Source organism: Vanacampus margaritifer, chromosome 9, assembly GCF_051991255.1.
Source record: "Vanacampus margaritifer isolate UIUO_Vmar chromosome 9, RoL_Vmar_1.0, whole genome shotgun sequence".
NCBI classification, from domain to species: domain Eukaryota; kingdom Metazoa; phylum Chordata; class Actinopteri; order Syngnathiformes; family Syngnathidae; genus Vanacampus; species Vanacampus margaritifer.
The window spans coordinates 21,551,713-21,573,250 of record NC_135440.1 but is presented as its reverse complement, the minus strand read 5'-3'; the positions used below and the strand labels follow the sequence as shown (position 1 = coordinate 21,573,250).

Sequence of the window (21,538 nt, the reverse complement as noted above, 5' to 3'; positions counted from 1 at the left end):
TTTCTGTGTCTTGTCAGTTTCCAGTGACATTATCGCATTGCTGCAGTGACACATTTCCTCATTTGGACTAAATTGTAATGCACGGTAAAACAGAAGCTGGATTGCTGCGGCAAGCTGACAGCTGGCACCACGGTGACGCAAAAGTCTCGGACTCGGTACACTTTAAATGGTTTTAGGAATAACAATAACAAGAATCATTGTATAAATGCTGTTTTTGCCGACTGTTGTCACAAGTCAACATTAGCTTTGTGCTACAGGAAGCGAAGGGAAGGGAAACAATCTCAGCAGAATTTTATAGATTTACTTAAGACAACATTTATGAGACATGACATCAAAAGTCCACTTTAAGGGACTTGTTTGGGTTCTGGGGTAACTTTTAAGTGAGGTTCTTATCAGGTTTACTCAGCTGACTTTTATGACGATGTGCCTGCATGAGCGTCTGCTGAGTCGAGGAAAGACAAACGGACAACCTTACAGACTGAAAAGTAAAAAAAAAATCCCAGTATGAGGTCAGATCAATCAAAAGAATCAAGTTAAGAGGAGGTCATCAGATAATGAAGTCAAGATAATTCAGTTAAAGAATGAAGTAGGGGTTGACTTTTTTTTCCCTAGTAATGTCTCAAAAGAACAAAGTTAAGATGTCATGCATAAATTCAATTAAGATTACCAAAGAGTGAACATTGACGCTATGAGTATTTCATCAGAGTGACTTTATGATTCAAAATTGGTAAATTAGGATGAATTCATCAATGAAATCTAGATGATGTCATTAAAGAATGAAGTCAAAATGATGTTGCCAATGAATGAAGATAAATTGATGTAATCAAATAGTGATTTATGATAGGGTATTCAAAGAATGAGGTAAAGATGATGTCATCAATGAAGTCAAGATAGTGTTGTCAAAGAATGAAGTTAATCCAAGAATGAAGCCAAAATTATCCAACCAAAGAATGTAGCAAAGTTGAGGCAGTCAATGAGAGACATTACAATGAATGAATTCAATATGATAGCATCAAATAATTAAGTTTTGTTGTCATTAAAGAATCAGTTAAGATAACATCATTAAAAAAATGAAGTCAAGATGATGACGTCATTAAAAAAAATGAATTTAAGATTAGTTTGTTAGTAACACTATAGCAACCACCTATAGTACTTTTGTGCTTAAGTACATACTTTTTTACTTTTACTTCAGTCAAATCAGTACTTCTACTTTTGCCAGAGTCTTTCTTTCTTTACATAATTCTCCGTAGTTGTAGTAGTAGCATGGATGGAAGCATGTGCGTCCTGGCCGTCAGTTGAAGTTGTCACTTTGTCAGCAGCAGGTGTCACGCTCATGTGCACGTGTACGTGATGCCTGTCAACCCATATACAATGGTGGTCACGTGACGTGTCACATGCCAGAAAAAGTCCAAATTCATTTTTGTTGACTTCACCGCTTATATCTGGAGAGGTTGAAAAAAGTGTATTTTGGCAAGGTAAGGACTATAAAGTTACAGATATCGGTTTTAAAAGGTGGGGAGTAAAATTAAAAAGTCATCAGAAAAATAAATATTCAAGTAAACACAAGGTGTAATTTTCTTTGTTTTATATGAAAACTTCAACAAGGAGTGGCATCGAAGAGCCTCGATTTTTTGATGAACTGTTCACTATTTGCCAAACCGTTGCTTATTATAAACAAGTAACTCACATCTGAAAGCACCGATGAACAGTAGAAAAAAGTATTTATACTTCATTACTTAGCACTACTGTCGCCATGCTGACGTCAATACTTGTGCTGTCTCAGCATGAAGGACTCTCCACCCATCGATCGCGTTGTTTTCAAGTGCACTCTCGCCAATTTGTGTGATGTTCATTTACTTTCCGTCACCGACTGCCGCCGCTTATTATTATTATTGGATGGCGGCTTCATTGCGTCTCGCTCGATGCACGCCGCCGCTCAATATCAACAAATGAGACGTCATGTGACCAGACTGGCGAGATTGAGATGAAACAAATCGCCAAGACATTCCCTCTCAGAATTACGTTCCATTTTTCAGTGACGGGCTGTGCATTTCTTACTGCCACCAATATCGCATTGGGGGGATCTAGAAAGAAACCATCAATGCAACATATCACTATCAGCGCGCAGCTGTACCACAAACATTTAACTTTCAGCTTTAGCATTTAACAATCAATATTTAGCTAACAACACTAAAAAAAAATATTACAAAAATAGCCCAAAATTCTGACTTCAACTGAGGACCCGTTCCCTGGACCTGTGAGGATGGATTTGAAATCTGATTGGTTAAAGGTTAAACAATAGTAATAGAGTTTAAGACCCTGGGCAGATTAGATTGGCATGGCAACACACAGAAGCCAAAATGTGATTTGGGCAATAAAATATACCGGAATAAAATAATATGCTGCACTGTGTATATTAACGTAGAAATTGTTTGAAGGTTTATAATTACTGTATCTATGCTAATTTGCGTGAGCTAATTATGGCATTTCATATTTAATGCTTACATTAAAATGCCTGATTGGTTCAACTAAGTCTGACTTAAGTTGAAAGCTGCTTGAATAAGTTTAAATGTGTCTAAAGCATGTTGGAGGGGTAAAGCTATATTAAATATGTTTTTATATAGTCTCATATCCTATCACAGGTGGCTAACTGTAGTATTAATATTTTTACTTCATAAAAGAAAAACTGCAGTGACAAAAAGTGACCTTCATTAATTAGCCTTCATTAAACAATGAACCCACCCACACACATGCACACACACTCACAGACACACACTCACACACACACCCGCAGTGGAGCACATTAAAAAGCAATTAGGCTTTTTATTTTTTTGGATCAGTGACCTGCTGAGTGCAGCTGCTTCCCCCCACGGCCTCAGCGGGGCGCCGTGGAGCGAGTCAGCAGCTGAAAGCACAACTCAGCAAATTGCGCCGGCAGTTGGCGACAATTAGCCGTGACAATTACCCGCTCTCGGATGACAACGAGAAGTCAAGATAGTGGCGAAAAGTTGGTCCTTTTAATATTTGGCAGGAAACAGGCTAACGATAACATGCTGACATGCTAAAATGCTAACATGCTAAAATGCTAACAGCTACGCGTTCAAAGTTGTTTTTTTGTTTGTGGCATCAGGTGTGTCAGGGTGTCACCCGTAGGCAATAGGTGACCTGTGATTAAATACAGGCAGAGGGAGGAAGTGCTAATGCGCGATAATAAAGGCCGTTTCTCAAAGTGTGGACTGGGTCAGCTTTGTCCAATTAGTATTCATGTATGATTTTAAAGGTGTTTTTTGAAGCATAACGGTCAACATTTTTCATGATAACGTTAGTAATGTCAACAAGTAGCCACCTAGCATGGTAACATAAGGGCGAGATGCTAAAATATAGCCACCAAGGTTATTTTAGTTAACGAAAAAACTAAAACTAAGATAAAATTAAAAAACAATTAATTAATGAAATACATTTTTTTTTAAATAAAAAATTTAAACAATTAATTAATGAAATAAAATAAAAACGAAAATGCTTAAAAAACTTAAAAAAAAACTACCAAACTACATTTTATGTTTGCAAAAGTAATTAAACCTAACTATAATTATAGCGAAAATGTCAGTTTTAGTCTTTGGAAATAAATTTAATATATGAGCCTTTGGGGATGATTGTAAATGTGATTTTAAATATATTTATTTCAATATTAACTGGAATAAAAGTTTGAAAGTGTGTCACACAGAAGTGATGTCATCTAGCAGCAGCCAATAGAAACACCTTCAGAGGACTTTGCTCTTAGGCGACAAATTTGCCTGTTTAACTTTTAGCGCCAATGGCTCGGCTCCCCTGATTTTCATTTAACTCAGCCGAAATGCAACGCAAGGTAAGAAATGTGTTACTTACTTACTTATTTTACCATGGTGTTTATTAAATATTGCGCACAAGTATTACACATAAAAAAACAAGCAAAAACTAATACCGAAACTAACAGAATCCAAAAAAATAATAAATCAAAACATGAAATGTAAATTCCAAAACTGTAATAACCCTGGTAGCCACCTAGCATGGTAAAGGGTAAGGACGGATGCTAACATGTAGCCACCTAGCATGGTGATGTAAGGGTAAGCGCAGGATGCTAACATGTAGCCACCTACCATGGTGACGTAAGGGTAAGGGCGGGATGCTAACATATAGCCACCTAGCATGGTGACATAAGGGTAAGGGCGGAATGCTAACATGTAGCCACCTAGCATGGTGATGTAAGGGCAAGAGGGGGCGCTTGACTCAACCAGGAAGTAAAGAATAAAATAAACAAATTGCAAATAAACAAAATAAATCTAAATTTTCCAAGGTGCACTTGAAGGCATCGCTTACACTTAATGCTATAGCTAATAAGCGTGTATGTCCGTGTGCTTTTTGTGTGTGTGTGTGTACCTGCGTGCACTATTTAATGAGCATGCTGCACAACATCCATTAAAGCAAGATAAATACACGCACATTGAGATCACCATGTTAATTGCCCGTTACAGATGTGCCCAGACTCATCGTTAGTGCTGCTCTACGTGTGTGTGTTTTGTGCGCGTTTGTGCGCTAAGGAAGACGTGTGACCTTGTAGAGAAATGTCAAGTTCAGATGCACGTACGAGAGATGTAGGATACACTCATCCTCACACACACACTCACTAGTATGTGTGTTTCGATCTTTAAAGCATGTGTATGCGCGCATGTGTGTGTGTTTGTGGTAGAGATGCAGTCAACAAGACCTGGGGGTCACACGTCTCATCTTGGTTACCAACTTCTCACACCAAAAAGTATTTATGGTTATGTTAAGTCCTTGCATCCACACTGCAACAAGACTGAATGCTTAAGCACGTACGCACACTCAGGAGGATCTTAAATCAAGATTGTTATTGTTTGAGTCAAACTTCCTGTGTGGTGTTCTTAAACACTTTGTCAGGATGTAACAATAAATTATTGGATTTTTATGACATGACATCATATTTGTCAAAGGGAGAAGTGCTGGCTGGTATAAAGCTTCTGTTGTTCTTTGTTTTGTTTTTTTTACACATTTGACACACTGCCAGGGTGCTTCTGTCTTGTCTCATAAAATGTAAATAGAATCGAAATGTGATATATGTCCTCACTTTGCCTCCTAGCTTCAAATACTCACTCTTCTAACTCACCCTATCCGCTCAATTCAGCAGCAGATTAAAAACATAAAAATATGAGAATAACCGTCTGCATGAACCATAACCGTGAAATAATGTTCAAACCATACAAGAACTTTACTGGAAGAAAAGGAAATACAACAATAAACCTTTTCAGAAAGTTCACAAACAACTGCCATAACTACAACACAGATAGTAGAGTCTTCAGGAAAGCTAATATGCTATAATGTTTTTGAAATGCGGGAGGAAAAACCCGCGCCAAAACTGAGATTTGAACCCAGTACCCTGACAATGTGAGGCACCCACTAGGCTGAAACGTCATCCTGAAATAATATCAATCATGTTCAATCGTTAATTAAGGACGCTAAATAATGAAAATACACCGTCATTCCCAGCGTTAGCAGCTAGTCACTAGCAGCTAGCTGCTAGCAGCAAAGTGCTCATATAAGCGATCAGGATTTGTTTTCATAGTCAGTTTAATAGGCGAAAAAGACTATACACGATAAATACGAATACCAAAATAGCTGTTAGCTTCAGCTCTAACGCACAATTACTTTTGGTGTCCATGTATTTTAATGGTCCCCAACACCCCCCCCCCCCCCAAAAAAAAAACAGGACCTACAAAAAAGTCCCAAGGACTCATGCATCAAAATAAAACAGAAAATCATCCATGTGATATCAATTTAAAAATGAGGCATGAGTGGACTTCTCCTCAATGTAAACATCAGAACGACACAACTGACATTGATATATTATGTATGGAAAGTTCATACCAACTACCAATCAGTGAATGGGCTCGGCAACATCGTTTGTTTGTGCTGAGCGAGGCAGAGGGCGCCATCTCCTACGCTTCAAATGACATCATTTGAAAGGGGGGGGGGGGGGGAAGAAACGCCGGCGGAATGTCAACGCGTGTCTTTGACCTTCCCTAAGGACGGCTAGGTGCTTTGCTAACACACCAACACAACACGTTTGTCAAGTGTTTCCATCACAGTATCAGCACACACAGGTGACGGTGGATTCAGGAAAGCTGGGAAATTCACACTTCCAAGCATGGCAGTTTAACAAAATGAAACAAACAAAAAACATGATGCGATAAAGCTATTATTTGTTTGGTTTGTCATCCTTTTTCCAGTTGACAGAGCTGAAATGTTTAAAATATGATTTTTTTTTTTAAATGACCAATTAAAAATAAGCGATATAGTGACAGGGAAGTACTGTCGTACTATGTCTACAGATGTAAATGGTCACATGTAATACAGCGCAAGCAAAAATAAATAAATAAATAAATAAATAAGAAGCTGATTAATATAGAAATATCCCAGAGATGATCTATTGTTGTATTAGTTGATGCTCAAGCAATCGCATGTTGAAAGAGACAAAAAGTGCTGACTAGGCAGATGTGCTCCTTCAATGGGAATAAAGTGATGAATAATGTGCGTTATGAATAATAATATGTGATGAAGGATGTGTTTCATTTGAAGGAAGCAAGTATCTGCGTGCTTTTCATAATTTCCCAAAAGGCAAACATGACAATTGAGTGAGGCCGCGGCTGATATTAAAAACGTGAATATTAGATTGAGAGCACAGTAATCACTTGATGCAATATTCATGATGAAGATTGAAAGATGAAAAAAGCTCAGAAAATACCCTCTTCACAATGTGCACGTAGTATACATAATATTGTACACTGAATATGTACATTTAATGTGGATACAGGATATAACACATTATATGGGAATATATGCTCATGAATATATGACACATTATATGATGTGTAATATATGATTTCTATTATATGATGTATAATACATGACGTGATATATGTGATGTGTGATATGATATTGAATATACAGCAATGCAGTTATTAAAGCGCCATTGGGCCGGCATTAAACAGAAGCCGTATTGACTTCAAGAGGTATTATGAACATATGAATAATTCAAACATGAGCCACTGATAACTTTGATCTTATTTTATAATATTTCACACTTTTGAGTGTCAGCTTCTGGTGCTCTGCATATGTCAAATGTTCATGTTTAGTCTCATTAGAATATGTCCTGCTTCGTGTAGTATTTTTAGAATTACAGTATTTAATAATTCATAATCATAACCTGGAAGATTTATTGATATTGAATCGAATGTGGCAAAAGAGAAATAACGTCATAGTGGCATGAAAACAAAGCAGCATATGTTGATAAAAAATAATAATTTTAAGATCAACATCAACTTGTTGTTGGGTTACGATCTTTTATACATGCATTGAAAAATGTATTGTCAAAATTAAATATATGGGGTATATGCCACGGAGGAGGCGGGACTTCCGACTTTCAAACATCAGCTTTGCTGTTCGCTGCTGTTTTTTTTTTTTTTACCCCTCTCAACGGAAAATCTTAATGCGATCATGTGGAAGGCGGCGAGGGAGAACGTTGCTGCTGGAAGTCGGTCGGGCAAATGCGTCCATTTAAATGTCGTCCTTTGCAATCACAATAATATTACAAGTGAAACCTGTTGAATGGTAACTCATTAATTCATTTCATTTCGGTGCAATCCTGCAGGGGAGAAGCGCACTTGACTTAAGATGAAATGTAAAAAACTTAGATGAGCGCAACACATAAATGCTGCGATGTGAGCGGATTAAGTTGTGTATGTAGATGATAGACTGTGATGTGTATAGTGTATAGTGTGTATAGTATATATATGTGCGGTCTGATAACATCTTGTGACAAATATTTAATTCCCTGCGCAATAAAGCGGGTCGTTGTCAAAAGGACATGCCATGTTCGTAACAAAAATGGACTTTACTCTATATAGACTATAGGCATATTTATGCAAAAAGCCGCCACAGCGGACTTTATAAATGAGGAAATGAAATGTCATGTGTGGCTGAAGGAGGCGGGTACGGGGAAAAACTCGAGGTTCATTGTGAAAAACTCGCCAGCGACTAGGTTAGGCTCATGGACAATGTTAGTACGGTAACTGACCGAGAACTTAAATGATTGATTGATTATGAAACAGGCTCGAGTTACCTCTTTTCCTCTGGTTTCAGTTAGCTCCCTGTTTTGAAATGGAAGACGCAACGTTTTCTCGATAAACCTGCTTTGTGAAATAGAGACCAAAAATTATGACAAATTGGATGAAAGTTATAGATATCCGAAATGCTAATTGTCAATAGGCAGAATTTGAGTTACGGCTAATCGAAATGAAAGTTAAGCATATCTGAAATGCTAATAGTGGATATCCGAAATTCCAATTGTGGATAGGGAGAACTGAAGTTACAAATATCCAAAATGCTAATCGTGGATAGGAAGAATTAAGTGACGAATATCTTCATTGCTGTTATAAACAACAAAAAACACCATCATGTTGGTATGACAGACAAAGTGCGTTCAAGTTATTGCAACAACAAATTACATGTCACATCGTCTTATAATGACAAAATAAGTCGTCATACAACAACAAAGCACCTGTTCATTTTGGCATACCAATAAAGCACACATCCGCGCACTTTGTTGTAATAAGTGTTCACTTTAACCAAGTGGAAGAACATTTGCAAACTTGACATTTGCATGATCATTCTGAATAGAATTATAATCAACGTAGAGCAAACAACAGCGCTCAGGCTGACGGGCTCGTCTTCACTCCCACTCGCGCTGCGCTCCGCTCCCCCCCGCCGTCACTTTTTCAGCTGAGTCAGCGGAATAAATGAAAAACATTTTATAAAGAAAGCTGCCGCCACCACCGCTAAGCAGATCTTCTTCAAAGGTGGATTAAACCGGCCTGTCGCTCAAACGGCAGCCATGATAGTCTGCGACAAAATGGCCAATCAGAACGAACTGGAGTCAGCCAAAGGGGACGTGTGAGTGGCAATACTCGACAATAGATATATGAGAATTAAATAGTACACCAGAATCACGACAGTGCACCACTGCCAACGCTAGTCCATCAGAGTACACCGTTGTAAAATACACACTAGTAATAGATTATAGTACACCAGAGTAGGCCTCGGTACATATGAGTAATAGAAGTAATAGAACCACAATACACACTGGTACACTATAGTACACCATAATTCACAATAGTACATCATAGTAGATAATAGTACATACTAGTCCACTAACAACAGAACACATTAACACAACACATTATACTCTAGTACAGTGGTCCTTTTCCATGTCTCCCATAGCCAACACAGGTGGAGATCGTTATCAAGCTTCTCCAGAGATAGCTGATTAGCTGATGATATGAATCACCTGTGTTGGCTGTGGGAGGCATGGAAAACAGGCTGGATACCGGTCCTCGAGGACCAGGGTTGAGGACCACTGCCCTAGTACACCTGGTACACCTCGGCAGACAAAAGTAAATGCTAGCCACCATAGGAGACAACAGTACACACTAGTACACCACTCTACACACGAGTTAGGTGATAATACACTACAATACTGTACATACAGGCTTACCATAATGGTAAATGTATACCATAGTGCATAATAATTTACCATAGTAGATAATGGTACAGACGCTCCCCTACTTACGAACATTCGAGTTGCGAACAACGGTACATACGAACATTTCTGCGCGTACAGTATGTCGAAAAATGTTCGGAAAGAAATGCTGTAAGTTAGATTTTGTATTGCGCGTAGTGCTTCTTTCCGCCGCTAATACCGACGATTGGCGCTGTGAGAGCTCATTGGAGGCTGAGCAACGTGGCGAGGAGGAGGAGGAAGAAACGCCGGTCCCCATGAAGCAGGAAATAACTTTTGAAGCCGATTCCAGCGACGACGAAGAATCTCTCATGATATAAAATCCTCCTCTTCCTCCATCATCTCCTTAAGCATCGAGTACATCTTCCAAAAGTAAGTTAAACTTCATTTTATTTAACTTATTACGTACATGTACATACTGTGTGTGTGTGTCTCGCTCTCTCTCTCTAACATACGTAGTACAGTACAGTACTGTACGTATTCTCTCCATTGTATTAAGTTTTTTTCAGTACAAACCAATGCAGGTTACTTGTGCAAGCCTTCAACATACTTATATAAACCTTCAATATACTTATATAGGCTTTAAACATAAATTATAATACAAAATATAGCACTGAAGCAACTTACGAACAAATTCACCTTACGAACGATCGTCCGGAACGTAACTCGTTCGTAAGGTGGGGAGCGTCTGTACAATCAATCACTCCATAGTCTACATTAGTAGTAGTACATCACTGTAAGTACACTAATGCAGTACTCCCTAGTACATATAATAGACAACAGTAAACCCTAAAACACTATAGTAGACAAGGGTACACACGATTACTCCACATGGCACACCAGCATGCACACTATCACAATACAGTGCACCTTAGTGACAATGGTACACAATACTACATAATACACACTACAATCTCGGGCAGTATACAGTACAGACACGGGGGGGAGAAAAACGAATGAATGAATGAAAGTCTGAAAGCTGATTGGCTGATTGTGTATGGTTTCTGCGTGTCTTATGTTGCGCTAATCAGGTCATTATTATTCATGAGCTTCATTTTTTTTTTCTCCCACAAGGTGTAAATAACTGTTCTCTTCACGACAAGACGTTTGGCACGCGGCCGCCAGCTCGACACAAATCTTCACCGCCGCGACGGCTGCGGACGCCCGACTGCAACGAGAGTGCCAGAAAGAGACACCAACAGCACTTTTAAGCCTGTTAACGCCTTGTTGTCTTTAGAATAACAACTCCACCCCAGAATCCTCCTAATCGTATTTAATGTTATTTCCTGATACATCACTATGCACTCCTTTGCCATTGTATACGCCATCCTCCTGTAATTTGACACCTTAATTGCTCCCCCTCTTACCCCTCGCACCCCTTTATCTTTGTGTACCCTCTTTATCCGCTCACTGCAGCATTTTTGGAGTGATCATGCGTACTACTTCAATGGTACAATTCCTCAGCTCATCCAGCGTTGCAGGAAACGGGAGCTACATAAACCTTGCTCTATAAAGACGTCACAAGCAGTTAGGTCCGGTGGCATTAAAGGCCACTTGAAGAACACCTGATTGTCTTAACCGGCACGGCCCATCAATCTGTTCGGCAGATGCTCATTGAGGAATCTCCAGACAGTGAGATGCCAGTGTGGCAGAGCTCCATCTTAGTGGAAAAAGATAATCATCGCCATCAGTAGCTAGTTTCGGAAAATGGATTAGCATTTGCAGGTAGCTTTGACCGTTAACAGTTCATCCCTCACAAAAGAAGAGGACATAAAGTGTATTAATCAGGAGACAGATGACTGAAAATGAAATAAAATATGTCCATGCTGGTTTGAGAGTATGAAAAGAAGCCGACAGTGGATCATCCACTAACTGTTAGGCTAACTGTTAGCATCACTAGCTATGGCTATTTTGATCGCCATTTTCATCACCAAAGTGTCTTGCTAAGACAAAAACATGCAGGACTCCCACTAATTCCAAGATTCAGTGTAATTATGAGTTGTATCTTTTATTTTTATTTGTTATTATGGCGCATAAAAAGGTTGAGGACGAAAAAATATCAATGACATCATCGATAAATCAACTTTAACTTGACTTTCAGCCATTTTGGTCAACGACAAGAGATCTTTAGTTGTTCAACCTCTACTATGGACTCGATCCAAATTACTGACAACACTTCCTGATTCCTGATCAGCTGACTAAACACTAACCAATCAGAAGCTAGCATACTTTAGGTAGATGCAAGTGAATGACGGAGAGCAGCAGATTCGACACATCAACTTAGCTACTTGTTACAAAAAAAAATACCAAAATGTATGAATGTGTAAATAATAATTCTGGAAACATAAATGTACAAGTAAATATTTATTTTAACAAATTAACTTAAATGCTTAATCCTCAGGGGGTGGACCTTCACAAAGTGAGGCGCCAACGCTTCAAAGTGCGAATGCTTAACATGATATGGTTAACGCCATTACTAGATCCTTATTTGAAAAACCGACCGAAAAGTATTGGCACAAACATCCAAGTCGTACACTACGTGTATTTCTCGAAAGTTTCAGAGTTTTTTTCTCGCAAATTTGCCACTTGGTCGCAAATTTGCAAGTTTTTTCTGGGAATATTGCCCGCGCCCGTCATATGATATACTGAAAAAATACATCTTACTTATGACTTACTTATTTTTGATTGTCAGAAGCTGGTTGCAAAGAATAATAATACAATAGTTCTCTTTCTGCTGTGCTGTTGATGATCGTTAGAGTGATGCAGACTTTAATTACGGCGCATGGCTTTGGAAGAGAATGAAAAAAAAAAAAGCCCAACCAGCCATCTTCCCTCTGAAGACGCCAAGGCCGAGACAACCTCTCAAGGTGCTGGATCAAACCGGAACACCCGCAGCGGCTCCGGGCCACATGGAGCGTGAAGGGTCCGCTTCAAAGACGGCACTTTGATAAAAAAAAAAAAAGTTGCCGCGGGAATTAAGTCGGAACGTCAAAGTGTTGGCCGCAACGCTTTCTGGAATCGAAATGCCGGCGGATACACAAATCTTTCTTTCTGTTGCTTGGCTTTCACACATAGAGAATACCGAAAAAAGTTTGTGCATGGCAAAATTAGAACAAGAGCAGCATAAAAATCAATAAACTATCATGAAAATGTCATCTCAGGCTAAAATAGCTAACCTGCTAACAATGATTTGTCAAAATATTCCACATTTTTAATGCTGTGTTTGTTATGAAAGTTATTTTATCAAGGCTACTTAGTTAGCTTAGCGTCAGGCCACTTACTTAAAGGGGAGCTAAACACAACAGATTTTTTGTTTGTTTTTGCGAATATATCTTAGCTTAGCATCAGGGCGCTCACTGTTATATATAGCTTAGTTTAGCATCAGGCCACTCACTGACTGTTTTCTTACAGCTAACGTGTTAATCTGAGAATGTGAGAATGTGAAAAAATGTCAATGCTAATTAGCTTCGCGTTGTCTCTCAGTTTTTTTCCCTGCCTTGTTGGCTTCATGTCACCGTGACGACACGAACATCCATACTATCACCAGGACATGCTTCAGTGCCCACTCGCGGCTTGCCTAAAAGCTTGTTATGTCCTAATAGCATTTGGAAAATACGACATGAATCAAACCTAATGCACAGAGCTAACACAGTGTGTACACTTCACCTCAAGTGTTTTTCTTTTTTGTGTGATAAAAGCACATGTGTGATACACGCACATGTTCATTATGCTAATGAAGGTGACGCTAAGGTTGCATAAACAGGAAGAGAGTTGTGTTTATATACATTAACATCAACATGAACTTTTATGGAGACATTTCAGCATTAATGTGAGCGTCGTAAAGCTACATGAGCGCGGCACGTAGTTTGTTGACCCCCATTAGCATAAAAAAACAACATAAACGTAAATGTCAGTGGCATTAAAAACAACGCAAACACGCTGCTGCGAATTTGCACTTTAATCTATCAATCGATCATTGGTAAATAAATACAATTCAATGCACGTAGACACGCGCATACACACTCGCCACGCCACTGGCTTTTTATTTTGTGTTTACATACATTTGCAATGCGTTAAAATTGTGTTGTACAGTTTATAGACTATATCAAGTACGGAAAAAGTTTAGAAATTATTATTCTTTTATATCACAAAAACCTGGTGGTCAAACAGGGGTGTGTAGACTTTTTAGATCCACTGTATGTATTTATGTGTTTATACATTCTGTGCGTGTTTGTGTGTGCATGTATTAATGTTGACGTGTGTATTTGTGCGCGCACGCATTTGTGTTTATGTACGTCCTGGTCTGCCTGATGCCCTCCTCCAGGATCCTTAGCGGAACATTTGTTACCTTTTCATCCAAGCCTGAATCTTCTTCTTCCCCGTATCTGTGAGGAGGATCGCGGCGGCTCCATCAAATACACAACGCCCCCCCGCCAGCCCAATCCACCCCCCCCTCTTCTCCCCCCCGCCAGAAAGATTTAGAAGACAAAAGCAGGAGGTCTGGTGCGGGGGAAGCGGCGTCTTCTCTTTCAGGCGTCTAATGAGGATAAGAATAAAATATGGAGTCTTTTCTTGGGCGTCTCAGCTCCTTGGGAAGTCTGGCGCGGCTGATAAAAGTGTCGGGAGCTGATGGAGCAGCTTTGCGCGGCCTGGATCGGGGACAAGGGAGAGGACGGGAGGGCCCGGAAATAGACAAAGACACCTCCTCAAGGATGGAGATCAACGGAGAGGGAAAAATGGCCATAAGGTGAACTTTGGAAATCATCTCCTTGAAAACTTTTCATCACTTCACTATTTGAACAGAAGTCACTTCAATGGTGAAGAAGAAGAAAAAGAAGATTGTTGTTTTTACTTTTCTGAAATACAACATATTAAATCATCATGTGACTACGTAACAACCAGTAAGTAGCACAATTTGGCTAGCATGCTAACAACAACATAGGTTATTGTGAGCATATTTTTTTTCTTTTGTTTGGCATAACCTGAATAACCTATTATTGCATTAACACGAAGTGACATGTTGATTGGAATCAGCTTGTGTTGCAAGAGGGAAACCTCCAAAACCTGCAGGACTCCAGCACTCGAGGACCAGGTTTGCCCACCCCTGCTTTAGAGAGACCTACTATGCAACCCTAACCCAGGCTTGAAACACCATTTGAACTAACCTGACCAAATCTTGACAGTTGACGCCCTAATTTGAAACCTTAACTCAGGGTTGAAACCCTACACTCCCTCTTCAAATCACCTGATTCATATGATCAGCTCATTAACTCTTTGACTGCCAAAAACGTTAAATAACGTTTAGTAAAATCCTATGGAGGAGTGCCAAAGACGTTAAAAGACGTATTTTTAAACAGAGGTGAAACTAACCATTTTCTATTGTTGATTACTGAAAAACGGAATAAGGTAGAAACAAACTTTTTTTTTCTGATGAAAGATGAGAGTCCAATCTTTCATTTGGTAGTATGTGTGTTTCCATAGTCCAAACACATAATTTTCTGTGGACCTTGAAAGATCAGTCAAAAATGCTTAAATCGGCTGGCACCCACGGCATCCCTTTTCTGAAAACGTCTGGCAGTCAAAGAGTTAACAATCTCTGCGGAAGACTGATAACGATCCAGATCATTTGACGGATACAAGGACTTTCCACTTTTGCTCTAACCCTAAACTGAAACCTTACTTTGAAACTTGAAACCCTACTTTGAAACCCTACCCCTGACTTAAAGCTCTAACTCAAAACCCTATCTTGAAAACCTACTTTTTGTTTGATTCAACTGATTGATTGTGATAGAAGCGTTAAGAAGGTGAACCTTGAACGAAATGCATTTAAGGACTCGGCCAATGACGTCCGCTTTTGTTAGTCTGGTCAGGACATAAAAGCACACGTCCATGGCTGGAGGAGAGCGGCCGCCGATTGAGGCCCCGTGCACGCCTGTGTCCGCTTCGCAGGGACAAATCTTTGGACGTCTTTGCGCCGCCCGGGCGTCACGGTAACAGAGCCAGCCACCGCGTCCCGCTCAATGGAGACGTTTCACAGTGACAAACATCCTGGGAACGCGCCGGCATTCGGGATAGAGTCACTTTGGGACAGGCGGGGGGAAGGGGGGCAGGTTTGGGGGGGATGTTGAGTGTCAGAGGGACTGCTGCTGCCCTGTCACGTCCAATTAGACGGACGCCTTCCTCGTTAGCCATGGGTCAAATTCAATTACCCTCACGCTCACCACGCACCGGTTACGGCCCAGGAGGCAGCGCGAGTCTGTGTGTGCCTGTGTTTGTGCGTGTGAGAGTGGACAGACATTTACATTATGTGGATGAGTGACGGGACAGAGAAGTGTTTACATTAAGTGTGAATTGACAGACAAGCGTTATATTATGGTTGATGTGAATGGGAATACAGGTTACATGATATTACAGTAGTGTATATGTGCATCAGGGTATTATAATAGTTTTGGATTTTTCACAATAGTTAGTATAGTTTTCATTTCGTTTTGACTTTTGTTTATTTAATTTAACTTCTTTTAGTTAGCTTTTGGAGCTGCTTTGTTTAATTGTTTAATTTGTTTAATTGTTAATTTGTTTGTTTAATTTTCATTATTAAAAAAGAAAAAAAAATCCATTATAGTTAGTATAGTTTTCATTTCGTTTTGACTTTTGCTTTTTTAATTTCACTTTTTTTTTTTTGTTACCGGTAGTTTTAGAGCAGTTTCGCTTGTTTTTATTTTTTCAAATTTTTGCCATTATAGTTAATATAGTTTTCATTTCGTTTTGGATTTAGTTTTTTATTTCGCTTTTTAAAAGTTAGTTTTAGAGCCTTTTTGTTAGTTTTTATTAGTTTCATTATTTTTTCCCAAAAAATTATTTCATTATAGTTAGTATAGTTTTCATTTCGTTTTGAGTTTAGATCATTTAATTTCACTTTTTTTTAGTTAGCTTTAGAGCCTTTTTGTTAGTTTTTATTAGTTTTATTATTTTAAAAAAATCATAATTAGTATCGTTTTCATTTAGTTTCGAATTTTATTTTTTAATTTCACTTTTTTATTTAGCTTTTAGAGCCTTTTTGTTTTTATTAGTTTTAGTTTCTTATACATAGATGGATTGTTGATAGTCAAATTTGAAAAAAAAAATCTGAATTATACTGCTCATACTGCATTAAAAAAAATCTGATTCATGACGCACACAAAAATATGAATTGAGCTGCAGTGTGAATATAGCATCAGAACATCAGCTTGTGAACGTCACATGACCAAACTTGGAAACAGGTGAGCTGTGATTGGTTGTCACCTGAGCAACTGTGATGTCATTTTCAGTCGACAGCAGGTGACAAAATGCCCCCCCCCCCCCCCCAAGATGAACAAAAAGGGGTGGATTTTGCCGCTTAATTCATATTTCAGAAATGCAATATTAATCAAAAAGCCGTGTTTAAACTAGTGGGAGCACATAGAACATATTGTAAAGACAATTTTTGACTTGACTTCTCATTTCATTGTCACTACTGCATGTTTTTAGAAAGTACAATATTTTGGATTATCATATACAGTGCAGCCAGGAGAAACGCTATGAAATGAAAATAATTGATTGTTGGGAATAAAGCAGCTGTGTTTAAAAAGACAGGTAGAGGTTAAGGTCCTGCTGAAAATCTATTCATTTTCCCAGAGTGCACACGACGAAGATGTTCCCGCTCCGGCCCGGCGGAGGACATTTATTCCACCTCCGCCATGGCATTTTTTTCCCCCTTCTGGCCCGTGATAGCGTTTCACAGCAGATTAGAGGACAAAAAAAGGAGTTATGAAGCCGACAGCTGCACCGGCGGGAGATACGGTGCCGGGCGGGAGGCCGGGAAATGGATTCATGCTCCTGACTCTGCGGGTTAACAGCCTGTCGCCGGCCCGCCTTCCTTATCGCCCGGCCCAGATCAATGGCACGGACACCCACAATGCACCTGCGGGACGCTGAAATAAAATCATTATCCCCCCCTTTCTCCTACCGAGACTTCACACCTTCCTAAGCGCACTCGCGCGACCACTCCGGAACTTTCCGTCAATGCCAGCACACCGACAAAGCCAGGAAGTGAGGACAAATGCGGTACTTGTGTTAAACATAACACACATTGCATTTCTTTATGCACTTATTTGACCTGAACTCAGAAATAAGGGCATTATTTCACATGTGAGTGCGTGTGTGAATGAATGCGGGAATGGCCAGACAGATTCAGAGGTTTATATTATGTGTGTGTGTTATTTGTGTAAGTGAAGTGTGAATGGACATGGACAACCATATATAACATGCTTGGACAGGCAGATGATTACATTTTGTGTGTGTGTGAATTGGGAAAATAGGGGTTTGCATTGTGTGAATAGACATACAGTTCTACTAAGTATAATGTGTAAACATACAGGCAGATTTACAGGCAGACTCATTTTTTAATGCACTAATAATGACCGCCCCTTCCTTGGAAAGCCTGTACTGGGGGAATTCCAGTCGCAACGTAGCAGACACGTCCACGTCAAAATTTAGCACGCATAGATTTAATAATAATGTATATATTTGTGGAGACTGGGGTTAAATTGTATTTTACAATTGAAAAAAATTGCAGGATTTCACAAGTTACTTCACGTTAAAGATTGGATAGCTCTTAATATGAAAAGAAAAATGCACTGCGCTATCACCAATGTCTTACAAATGCAATTATGCCATCTAGTGGCAGAAAATGTCCTTAAATGACACAAATCAATATCACATTTGTTATTTTACAGTACTGTAGGCCTACATCTTTTTTTATTTTAACTTAACTAAAAACTATATTAATGACTAAAAGATGCAGCCATATTTCTATTAGTTTGACATTTATTGCCACTTTTATGTTAACAAAAGAATGCAAACTTAAAATATATATATATTATTGTACATTTAGAACAGATAGAGTTAACTATTGAAGTCATGAGATTAATTATGATTAAAAATTGTAATTGCCTGACACCCCTAGTATTCATATAGTGATTAAAAAAAGGGGGACTGATGTTGTACTATGTTACCGGTTCGGTCATTGTTTTCCAAATACCATGAAATAAAAGCCGGAATTCTGAACGTATGTCTCATATTATTATCATCTTTTGATCTGAAACCCAAATGTCTTCAGTAGACAACAAAGGTTGCGGTTCCAATACTTTTGAAGGGGACTGTATGTATTTGTAAACAGGCAAGTGATTGATTGGACAGACAAATGCTTCCATTGAGCATGTACTGTACATTAATGGACAAAATTGCGATAGATGTATGCGTGAACGGACAGACAGACACGTGAACAGACATACTGATGACGTGTGAATAGAGAGCGGCACACACATGACCGCTGGTGTACACGTGAAGTCCAATCACAACCACACGCACGTTCTTTCCTGAAGGAAGCAAGGAAAAGGTCACCTACTTGATTGGACGCTGGGACTTCCTATTGGTCTCTACCATGTTGCGCCATCAAATATTAACAATGTCCCTTTCATCATCACACCACCTCCAAGAGCCTCCTGCAAACAAACACATGCATTGTGGAATAAAAAGTGCCCTACATTTTCTCTGTAACGTCTTCACAATGTATCGAGATAAGGTCGCCATAATGTTGTCATAATACATCTAGAACGGATTAATAATGTTCACATATAATGTCTTCATCTCTCCATAATATTTTCATACATTTATCCATAGTGTTTTCATGAAGTCTCCTTAATTTTCTCACTGTCTTAATGCTTCTAAAATATTTTCATTATTTCATCATGCCTCCATAATGTCGTTGCAATATTATTAAGTGTCAATAACGTCTTCATATTTTAATAATGTCTCCATAAAAGGTCTCTAAATGTCTCCATAATGTGTCCTGTCTAGCCTTTGTGTGCCTTTGCTGCTGTCAAGCTGACCCTTATTGTTATTGCATTGTTTTTATGAAGGTATCGATCCATGGAGGAAGGCGTAAAGTTCACGGCAGTCTACTGCTGCTGCCGTTTCCTTTTACAGACACAAACAGCAGTCACTCTGTCATACATTTAAGGGATACTACATTTTCAGCAGTAAAAAGTTCATATTTTGTCCAGGGTTAATTTGATGACTTCATCTTTTTTTTTTATGTACAATTAATACCTTTAAAAACCTGTTTCCACTTGCTGTCGACTGAAGATGACATCACCTGTGCTGAGGCAATAACTAACGACCAATCACGGCTCACCTGTTTTCCGGGTTTGGTCAGCAAACTGAGCCATGATTGGTCGTTACCTATTTCCTCAAAACCGGTGATGTCATCTTCAGTCAACAGCAAGTGTCAAAATTAATTTTTAAATTGGATTAATTGTTCATGAAAAATAATAAGTTATCACATTAATTAACTATCTTTAAAGAGAAAAAAAGAAGAAAACAACAGACAAGAGGTGGCAAATCCAGGTCCAGAAAGTAAAAACCCTGCCACAATTTGGCTTTAGCCCCTGATGCTAGCTGGCTATCTAGCTAGCTCCCTAGCAGGTAAACGAGCACCATGGGAGATACCTAGGGAGCTAGCTAGTGAGCGCCTGAAAGTAAAAACCCGCAGTTTGGCTTTAGCCCCTGATGCTAGCTAGCTAGCTAGCTCCCTAGCAGGTAAATGAGCACCATGGGAGCTACCTAGAGAGCTAGCTAGCTAGCACCTGAAAGTAAAAACCCTGCCACAGTTTAGCTTTAGCCCTTGATGCTAGCTAGGTAGCTAACTAGCTCCCTAGCAGGTAAACGAGCACCATGGGAGCTAGCTAGCTAGCACCTGAGGCTAAAGCCAAACTGTGGCAGGGTTTTTACTTTCTGGACTTAGATTTGCCACCTCTGACAACAGTCTACACTTAGACTTTTAAACTTTTTTTGACTACAAATACTGTACAAGAGTGTGAACAAAAATCTCTCACTGGCTAGCAAGGGGAGCTAAAGTGGAAAAAGAGTTTTAAAAAAAGGGTAAAATGTCAAGCTAAACGACACTCAGTCACAGTACACACACACACACAAACAAATTTATATACACGTATAGGCTAGTGTAAATGCAAAAACGTAAACAAACGCACTTTTTTATATAAATACGGACAATTGTAAAATGTGCAACATGAGGACATATCTGCTTTGTGTTCATTTGTCAAGAGGAAATAGTGTAAGTGTTGTTGTGTTGTGGTTGCCACCCGAGGACGACACTCCAATTTTTGCCCCGAAACAGAAGCGACATCATGGCAGCTAGATAAAATATAGTGTTATTACTGTGCTGTTGTAGTGTTGAAATGAACACAATCATTCACATCATGTCTTCAATTTACCAGTGAGCGCACCTACTGTATTTCATCACAGCAAATGTGTGTGCGTGTGTTACACGCTATCACATCATGATCCACTTTTCAATCAACAGTGAAGCATGAAAATGCTCCAAAATAAATTCAATATCAGTGTGTGAGTATATAAGTGTGTGTGTTTCACTTCCTCCTATATATGAAGACTGATGACATGCGCTTCTGTTGATGCACATCCGTTATAATGTGCACGTACAGATTTATATATACATGACACGAAATTCCTACTTCATGTACAAATGCAGCATTTGGAGCGACTTGTTGTGCAGCGACATCAAACACGACCACGCTGCCAAGCTAAAGAGTGCTAACGTGAGCTGCAAGGACATGGCGGCGACATGGCGGCGTGGCTCGCGGCCCTGTTTGGCACATGGTAAGCGTCTGGCGCATCCCCGGCACATTGCTGGCACGCCATTGACATTTTATCTCCCGCACACTAGACAGGACGCTCATACGGGATTACTACTGTATTGTTATACAGTGAACCCACGTTTATCTCGGGGGATATGTTGCAGACCCACAAGGCCCATCATTTTTGTTGTTGTTTTACCCTTACAACATGATTTAA

At 39.3% G+C, this 21,538-nt stretch overlaps 1 protein-coding gene across 2 annotated transcripts in view; it reads right to left on the bottom strand.

The window, feature by feature from the left end:
- Positions 1-21,538, bottom strand: part of sema6cb (semaphorin 6Cb) — a 157,757-nt gene that overhangs the window by 116,107 nt on the left and 20,112 nt on the right. For both annotated transcript variants that reach the window (XM_077576262.1, XM_077576263.1), the window contains one exon: positions 19,056-19,152. The gene's annotated coding sequence lies outside the window, so the exon portion shown is untranslated. The remainder of the gene's footprint in view (positions 1-19,055; positions 19,153-21,538) is intronic.